Here is a 9,909-nt window from a genome sequence, read left to right as displayed (position 1 = left end):
GAGTTGGGTGTAGTTCGTGCTACTAGTCGTATCCAGGTAAAGACAATTCAGGGAATTGGGTGTAGTTCGTGCTGCTAGCCGTATCCAGGTTAAGACATTTCAGGGAGTTGGTGTAGTTCGTGCTACTAGCCGTATCCAGGTTAAGACATTTCAGGGAGTTGGGCGGAGAGTCATGCTCCTTTCGTGTCCAGGTTAAGACATTTCAGGGAGTTGGGTGTAGTTCGTGCTACTAGCCGTATTCAGGTAAAGATATTTCAGGGAGTGTGGTGTAGTTCGTCCTACTAGCCGTATCCAGGTAAAGACAATTCAGGGAATTGGGTGTAGTTCGTGCTACTAGCCGTATCCAGAAGATATTTCAGGGAGTGTGGTGTAGTTCGTGCTACTAGCCGTATCCAGGTAAAGACATTTCAGGGAGTTGGGTGTAGTTCGTGCTACTAGCCGTATCCAGGTAAAGACATTTCAGGGAGTTGGGTGTAGTTCGTGCTACTAGCCGTATNTGCTACTAGCCGTATCCAGGTAAAGACAATTCATGGAGTTGGGTGTAGTTCGTTTTACTAGCCGTATCCATGTAAAGACATTCCAGGGAGTTGTGTGTAGTTCGTGCTAATAGCCGTATCCAGGTAGCGACAATTCAGGGAGTTGGGTGTAGTTCGGGCTACTAGCCGTATCCAGGTAAAGACTTTTCAGGGAGTTGTGTGAAGTTCGTGCTACTAGCCGTATTCAGGTAAAGACATTTCAGGGAGTTGTGTGTAGTTCTTGCTACTAGCCGTATTCAGGTAAAGACATTTCAGGGAGTGGGGTGTAGTTCGTGCTACTAGCCGTATCCAGGTAAAGACAATTAAGGGAGTTGGGTGAAGTTCATGTTACTAGCCGTATCCAGGTAAAGACATTTCATGGAGTTGGGTGTAGTTCGTGCTACTAGCTGTATCCAGGTTAAGACATTTCAGGGAGTTGGTGTAGTTCGTTCTACTTGCCGTATCCAGGTAAAGACATTTCCCGGAGTTGGTGTAGTTCGTGCTACTAGCCGTATCCATGTAAAGACATTTCAGGGAGTTGGGCGTAGAGTCATGCTCCTATCGTGTCCAGGTTAAGACATTTCAGGGAGTTGGTGTAGTTCGTTCTACTTGCCGTATCCAGGTAAAGACATTTCACGGAGTTGGTGTAGTTCGTGCTACTAGCCGTATCCATGTAAAGACATTTCAGGGAGTTGGGCGTAGAGTCATGCTCCTATCGTGTCCAGGTTAAGACATTTCAGGGAGTTGGGTGTAGTTCGTGCTACTAGCCGTATGCAGGTAAACACATTTCAGGGAGTTGGTGTAGTTCGTGCTACTTGCCGTATCCAGGTAAAGACATTTCACGGAGTTGGTGTAGTTCGTGCTACTAGCCGTATCCAGGTAAAGACATTTCAGGGAGTTGGGCGTAGAGTCATGCTCCTATCGTGTCCAGGTTAAGACAATTCAGGGAGTTGTGTGAAGTTCGTGCTACTAGCCGTATCCAGGTTTAGACATTTAATGGAGTTGGGCGGAGAGTCGTGCTCCTATCGTGTCTAGGTAAAGATATAAGCACTACGCGCCAGTATATAGACGATTGCCTAACCCGAGAGGACATGAAACGAAACACTCTTTAAAGAAATTATATGAACATTTCCTACTAAGATTCTGAACAACATTTCTTTTAACAATAATAGATACCTGATTGTACTCCTAGGGTATCACCCATTTAATCAGGTTCAGTTGGAAGTTTTAGCTCGCCGGTTTCCCAAAATAGAGCACCTCATCAAATAAGTTGGTTTCGGAAAAAAATCATAACATTTGAAATATTTTTCTTCATTTCAAGAACGTTTTGACACTTTCTGATAAATTTTAGTAATTTATTTAACAAAATGTTAATTTTAACAAATACTTTTCTTCTTTAGAAATGCTATAGGATTATGCTGTCGCATGTACCATTCCCGTATGACTGATTTCATTTTGAATTTCATTCTTTATTTTTTTCAATTTGAGTTTATGGTTTAGAATAGATACCATTCATTTGCATTGCAAAATAAAAATGTATCGTCATTTATATGAAAAGTGTTCCTATTTATGTACCGTTCCATTTTGGCTAACCTCACCTGAGACGAATTCCAACGTGGCGTCTATTAATAAAACACATGACTAATAAACTTAGCTTCGGGATGAACCGGATATCATTCAAGGGAGATAGTTCGTGTGTGTACGCTTACAACAGTCACTAGATACAACACGTTGAATTTGTATTGGGATAACTTCATAGAATGGGAGATTATTTCGAAATTAGTTATCATATTACTAACAATCAGTGCTAAAATAATAAAAAATTCAGGTAATTGTCAACGTTTTAACTTTTGGGTATCATCAGATGCCTTCGTAAAGGTGCCCAATAGTGAGAAACTCCACAACACAGCACTACTTACAGAGGGGATGCAATTTAGTCCATTACGTAGACATATGTTGTGATCTAATGTGTTTGCGCAAAGAGTGTCAGTGGTACTAATAACTGTGTTAGCCTCGTTGTCACTTATCGGATCTGGTTGGAGAATGTAAAGTGTCAGTATTGCTTTCCTCGTGGCCGACACGGATGGGCATTTCAGAAGGTTGTTTGTTGTGAATGTGCAATACGTCAATAGCAGTTTGGCGTGAAGGTTGTATGTACACAGAGCTGTCCTAACAATCACTGTCACTGTAGACTTCTGATCAACAAGATAAGGTCTCGGCACGAGGGAAATATCTTTGGGAACGCGGCAGCGTTCACTGAGCTTCACAATGGTCTGAGTTGATTATCCTCATTTAAAAAAAACCCACCTAAATACCATTTCTCACTAACTGACACGATCAAGGTACCGTACCTGCTGCATGCCCTTGACTTGTCGTTGTAAGCATACAATAACATCATGTTACCGACATGAAGTCGGCTGTACTGGTCTGTACAGATATTCTCAGTTCGTTCACTGGGCAGGTGATTATACAAACTGCAGTTGTATTGGTGGAGAATGACTACAATAAATGTAGTAATGGGGGATAGAGATATTCTAGCTTATGTTCGAAAAACAACAACTCGGCTCTGAAACGATTTCTACACCCAAGGGCATACTACCCCCCCNTGAGTTAGGGATATCTCAATCTGAGGAAAAGATTCTTTGCCGACTGTTTGACAATTTTGAAGAACCTAAGGTAAGAGAGAAATATTTTCACTTACCCGAAGTATGGATGTCTCTGTCTAAATTGGGGAATATTTAAGGCTCTTTCATGTCCAGGGGTGTAGGATAGGGAAATTCCACACGAGGGGTTTTCAAATTTGGTAAAACCCGAGGCTTTGCCCTGTATTTTTCTCTCATTTCAATTACCAGAATAAGCTTCGAAACCATGAAAATGCATTTTGACTGGCTACGCTTTTGAAAATATCAATTGTTCCCCTGAGCTTTTTAGACGAAAACGAATTTGACAGCGAGATTTAGCATACCCCATATTCGCAAACAGAGTTTGCACAGAATAATAGAATCCGTCCCTGATATGAGGTATGGATAAGGTCATTCAAACCCAAGGGATAACATATTGAGCAGGAGACCCGAGACCCAAGGTTCAATCATTTATCCCGAGGGTTGGAATTACCTAATCCTTACCTCACATCAGGGATGGATTATATTTCTTGATTACCTTAAACCCGTAAAAACAGCTGCTCTTCTAGTAAAGTTATTTCTCATTTGTATATGCAGCACGGATGACAATTGTTAATCACGTCAATGACCCTGACTGACACCAAAACTTCATCAAATGACGTCACGAACAATAGCGTGACCCCGATAGGTCATTAGGGGTCGGAGGGCATAACTCGGACAGTATTCTGACTTCACCATTCCTCCTAGATCGATTACACATCAGGTCGGGTTGAAACTGGCATTGCATTTGTTACTATTTTAAGACTCTCTTCTGCCGAGATTTTGATTGGTTGAGTGCTGTGGTGTCTAATAATAAAAACAAAAGACGGAAAGTCTGAGTCTCCTAAACTCAGACAGTGGGAAGGTAAACTCGGACAGTAAAATTCTTTTTAAAAAAATGATACAAATTACTTGAAAGTTGAAGTGATATTTGTTGTTTTAATATTTTGAAAAATATATATTCATATATCACAGTTCAAATAAAACTACCTGTCAATTGAAAGTTGACTGAAGCAGAGACCTACCTAACATTATATACGTCTCTAACTGAAGTGATAATGCTGTTAATTAGAAATATATCACAGTTCAAATCAAATTAAGAACGTCAAAATTTTACATAGTAAAAGTTCTCTAAGTTAACTTGTATGTTACAAGATTTCAGGACCTTGTGGAATTCGAGATTTAGTCACTTATTTTTAAACTTTTTTAGCTGATCTCTTTTTTCTTTTTTCAACAGTTTTTCCTCCTTCTTCTGTAAGGCTTCGCGCTTTTCTTTTAAAATCTGATTCGTTGTTAGCAAACGATGACACGTTTTGTAGCGTTTATTTTCCACGGGTTTCGCCTCCCTTTCTGGTTTTGGAGACACACAAATACTTTGAATCGCGTTGTTCCACACGTTTTCAACGTCTCACTGACTCTGTGCACTATCTGGCATTGGTGGGAAGTTTGCAACTCCTTCACCATCAGCACTGACAATATCTATACGTCCGGCTGTTATTAGATCTAGCAGTGCAAATGGATCATCAGGAAATGGCACGGCACCGCCGGCATGAACATGTATACTGACACTGACTGTAGGTGGCGTTGTAACCGTGGCGGAGGCGCAGGATGACGAGGAGGAGAGATTTGGAGGTAATGATGCGACGGCGCGAGCAGGTACCCTACTGACAATTGCAAGTGGCGTTGTAACCGTGGCGGAGGAGGAGGAAAGATTTGGAGGGAAAGATGCGTCGGCGCGAGCAGGTACCCTACTGACAACTGTAGGTGGCGTTGTAACCGTGGCGGATGATGAGGAATCGTCGTCGCGAGCAGGTGAACTAGTTGACGGGCGTGTTGTAGTCGGGAGGTTAGTGTTGCCCATGGACGACGTTATTAGAATAGCGTCTGATGCTTCAGATGGTTGCATTGAAGCATGGGAAACGGCAGACGAGTTGAAGGGAACAATGCTGCAAGCCCGGAAACCATTCACAATGTTTGGAACACTGCATTCCAAGCCTTCGTAAACAGGCTTGGGAAGCTCCACTTGTTGACCAAGTTCAACGAGTTTTCAGAGAGAAAATCGGAGCATGCGTGATTATATGCACTGTTAAACGGCCCTATAATTCCCCCGCCAGTTTGCACGTGTGGTATGCAAGAAAGAAATTTCCTACACCTCTTTCTTACCCTGGACAGCTCTATCTTATTCACAAGGTAATGAGAGAACATAAGACTCGTTCATGCTCAGAGGTGTAGGATAATTTTCAAATTTGGTAAAACCTGTGGCTTTGCCGAGGGTTTTGCCAAATTTGAAAATCCCGAGGGTGGAATGTGTTTTACCAAATTTGAAAACCCCTCGGGTGGAATTTCCCTATCCTACACCCTTGGGAATAAAAGAGTTTTTTCCTCTCATTCCAACGACCAGAATAAGCTCAGAAACCATGAAAATATGTCTGGACTGGCCACCATTTTGAAAATATCAATTTCCCCCCTGAGCCTTTCAGACGAAAATGAATCAGCCAGCCGGGTTAAGTATACCCCATATTGGCAGACATATTTGCGCAGGAAAATTAATCACATCTTGCTAACGTGTACGTAAATATATCGTAAAAGGTTTTAAATGTCATCACGTCGCCTTTTCCGCACTGCGACATCGGAGATTTCCAATCATCAAGTCATTGTCGAGCCATTGTGACGTCACGTAAAATGGGGTGTAAGATAGAAATTTCCTTCACCCCTTTCTTACCCTGGACAGCTCTATCTTACACACAAGGAAATGAGAGAATAATAGAATCTTCCCCAACCTTGAGGGTGTGATAGAGAAACATCCAACCCGAGGGGTGATGTCTTTTGGTTGTCTAACCCGAGGCTCTGCCAAAACCTCTGACAACCAAAACAAGAAAATGCAGATGGACACCAAATCTTTTTTATTTTTTATGAAAATGACTTACTGACAGTCCAACAACCTCGAGGGAACGGATCCTGCATACTTGTCGAATTTATTTAATTATAATGATTTTATAAATTATTCATGGTATTCGTTTTGCATTTAGCACTATTGTCACTCAATATTCATTGTGACCGGATGGAATGCTGTGCTAGGTGCCTTTGGCATGGTATTTCAGTGAGATGGCGCTATAAATTCGGTATCAGATCCGCGCGCGCTATCACAAGGTGCTAGGCAAGCACACCAACATACCATGTCTCCAGCATACACACACGCAAGCACGCATACACTACACACATGGAGGCACGTCCTAAATATGACCTTAGCTGTTAATAGGACGTTAAACAAAATTAAAATAAACCGCTCAATATTTGTCACACATCACGCAAATGTAAATTTTTGAACGCACGTTTAAATGTCACCTTTGAGGTAATAACGTATTTTGAGAAAGAGAAGCAGCGATTATTACAAATATTTCTATTGATAATGTACCCCTGGATAAAATATTAACTGTCGTCTGTATCACACATTTATACAAGTGAAATGAATATTTCGTATTGAACGGGAAAACCATGACATTTTCTATTTCTTACATTTGTTCACGTTCAGAAAAGCGCGGGAATGTGTGGCGCATTGTTTGACGCCGAGTTCTTATGACGTCACGCTTGACAACAATACAGAGCGCAAGTTTGAGTGGGATTTTACTGCAATTTTGCCGGTAAGATTTCCAAACAAAAATGATATTAATAGTGTAGTTATGTAAAAATAATAATACATGATGCATAGGTGGAACACACAACCACTTATTCTGCCGTCGCTTCATCTAAACTGGAAACTAAAAATCTACGCAGATAATAGAATGTACTGTTCATATTGGACCATTGTACTAAGAGTGACGTCTTCACATGTGAAGATAAAATAGATTCCATTTGGTATATCTTCACTGCATTATGATATGGTTTTATAAAATGGAGAATTCATAATATTTCACTAGTAAACTGTAATACTTACAGATTCCGTAGGGTTTACTTTTACTATCATCTTTTTGAAGACAGTATGCGGCCTTATCTTCCCAGAAGGCTTTCACGCATGAGAAAGCACCGGAAGTGGACAAAGTTTTTACAGATCAAACCCCGGAGGCGCTTCGTGCTGCTTGAGGGTTTGAAAAATCACCTCGAGCGTTGGTGATTTCTCTGTCACACCCTCAAGGTAGGGGATGATTGTTTTTCTCCCATCCTATTATTTCAGTCATAACTTCAACGACAGTAGTGTAAACAAAAACACATGTGGAGTATGAATATCGTCATTCACTTTTAATGACGTCACAATTACCGGTAACGCATTTTAATGACGTCACAATTGAACACGTACTAATCGGCACGAGGCTATCTCCCCCTAGGGATGACAAGCTGATCTTTCCCGACTAAAACGGGAGACACACATGTGAAGGGTCGGAGAAAATAATATCTCACACCGGTAAAAGTGAGGATACCCCTACCAAGATCGGGAAAGACAGGTCACACGCGTGATTGTTTTGTAAACGTTAACATAATATCATCATTTTATGCGATGTAACCAGAAAGGTATCATTAACGATTACACAGAGCATTGGGTTTACGATTACAACATATTGACTGTAGAAAGATGTGATATATAATCCATCCTGTATGATGTAGACAGAGACATAATATGAAATAGGCACTGCCTATAAGCGAGCGCACATAGTTCAGTATCATTTGTGATGGTAGTGTAGATCTCGGGCGCCTGCGGTGCCCCAGTTAAGCACTTTAATGTAACAAAACGAACCGGAATCCCTCCTTAGGACATACGTGCGCTGAATATAATTCCATGAAAATGAAATGAATGGTAGTTTTTTTTTTTTTTTTTAATTAAGAAAATCTGTCGGGTATTCCATGTAGGCATGTTTGTTGTAACTAATTTACTATTATTTTAACAACCTTGTCAATTTATCGCCTGATCCCTTTAGGGCAAACCTTTCTCAAGACAAAATGAAAGAAATAGGATCTACTGTGCATAGAAAATATTTATTAACAAGGCAATCCATGGACTCCCATGGCCACCGGTAAGAATTTATTTACACAAAGACTTGAAATTTACAACTTCACTCATTTAAGTAGACTTACATAAATTGCATATTGACTACATACTTTCCTTTTGTTTTATACTGAGTTATGGCTTCTGGACACATCTCAAACTTGGCTTTTTTCAAATTTCTCTCAATTTTAAGTGAATTAAAAGGTACATGACACCCTTTATATGCTATAAGTATAAGATATTAATTGTTAGTATTGTATATTATATATATCATATAATATTTGCTCAACACCTGTGGCTGAAGTGAGGTCCAGGTCCTGATTTGTTTTTTTACTTATCAAAGTTAACTTACAAATCAAAAATGGCATTTGCCACCACAACTACTGTAAAATGATTGATTTAATATATGAGGTTTTATTTGCTGCTAATTTAGTCTCTTAGCCTCAAGGAAAGTATCTGCTTAAATCGTTAAAGTTAACCGATTTCATTGTTTTATCAAATGTTCTGCCTATTTCCAATGTTTACCCACTGATTGTACATAAAAGGCATTTGGGGATAAGCATGTACCTTGGCATAGAGTTTAGTTATATGATGATATTTAATTTGTGAAAGTTTCATACTTATCCCACAATGCCTTTTTACTTAACAACACATTTTCCTGTGATTTAGAGTACAAGGACCAAAGGCATCTCCTTGCCTAACACCAAATATGTCCTGACAAAACTAGTCTATATGAATGTATGTAGATTAAACAGGCTCACCAGGGTATTTATAGTAGTAAGAGGGTCGTTTGACATGTTACACTGACCAAAAGTCAGATAGTTTATGCTTTGAAAACGCAAAGAGAGACTACGCTGTTCGTTCAAGTTAATGCTTGCAATTAACAGTTAATCCTTTTGTTGATTTCATACTTGTTACATTCAATGGCAGCTGCTACTCATATTATTTCTTAATTACCTTTCTTCCCTTTTTGTTACATTACATTATGTCTAATTAAATGAGTGAAGTTGTAAATTTCAAGTCAAAATATTAATTAGAAAGGAAATTATTGAGAAAACAAATTACTTTTCAATTCAAAATGATCGAAAAGACCCCCCTGACGTATTCCTTCGTTTTATAGTTTAAAACATATTTTTATTGTCGTAAATAAGGACAATTAGGATTGAGCACAAGTTTTGCCAACTTAGTAACGCCCTTTCCTTAATACATCATGTTGTATAATACATAATGGACAGCAGTGAACTAACTTTATCCGATCATATAGTGAGGGAAGGAAAGAAAGAAGAAGAAGAAGAAGAAGAAGAAGAAGAAGAAGAAGAAGAAGAAGAAGAAGAAGAAGGGTAAAAGAAAGGTAGAATCATCCCCTAAATATATATATAATATACAAACCCATGTAAATGTTTAAAACAATATTTGGTTAACAGTAATCTGACTGGCTGGAAAAACATCAATCAACACTTTCATAAACTGTGGCCATCACATTCCATAAAGCTGTATTCTGTAGGTCCACTCGTAACCGTTCCGTGTTCTCAAAGTCCTTCCACCATACCAGCCAGATCAGATACACAATTATTCAAAATTATGTAAACATATTAACATTGATATTCATATTATATTTAAGCATTGAACTGTTTTTGTATGGTATTTATGATCTATTTGAATGACACAGCTTTGCAAGTAAACAACATAATGCGCGCTAGCCATTTGTTACAGTGCTATCTTCGTGTGTAAAATCCACAAAACACTGTTGGGTTCT

Source organism: Mizuhopecten yessoensis, unplaced genomic scaffold, assembly GCF_002113885.1.
Source record: "Mizuhopecten yessoensis strain PY_sf001 unplaced genomic scaffold, ASM211388v2 scaffold9035, whole genome shotgun sequence".
NCBI classification, from domain to species: domain Eukaryota; kingdom Metazoa; phylum Mollusca; class Bivalvia; order Pectinida; family Pectinidae; genus Mizuhopecten; species Mizuhopecten yessoensis.
The sequence above is the reverse complement of the archived record's forward strand: the minus strand, read 5'-3'. Positions refer to the sequence as shown.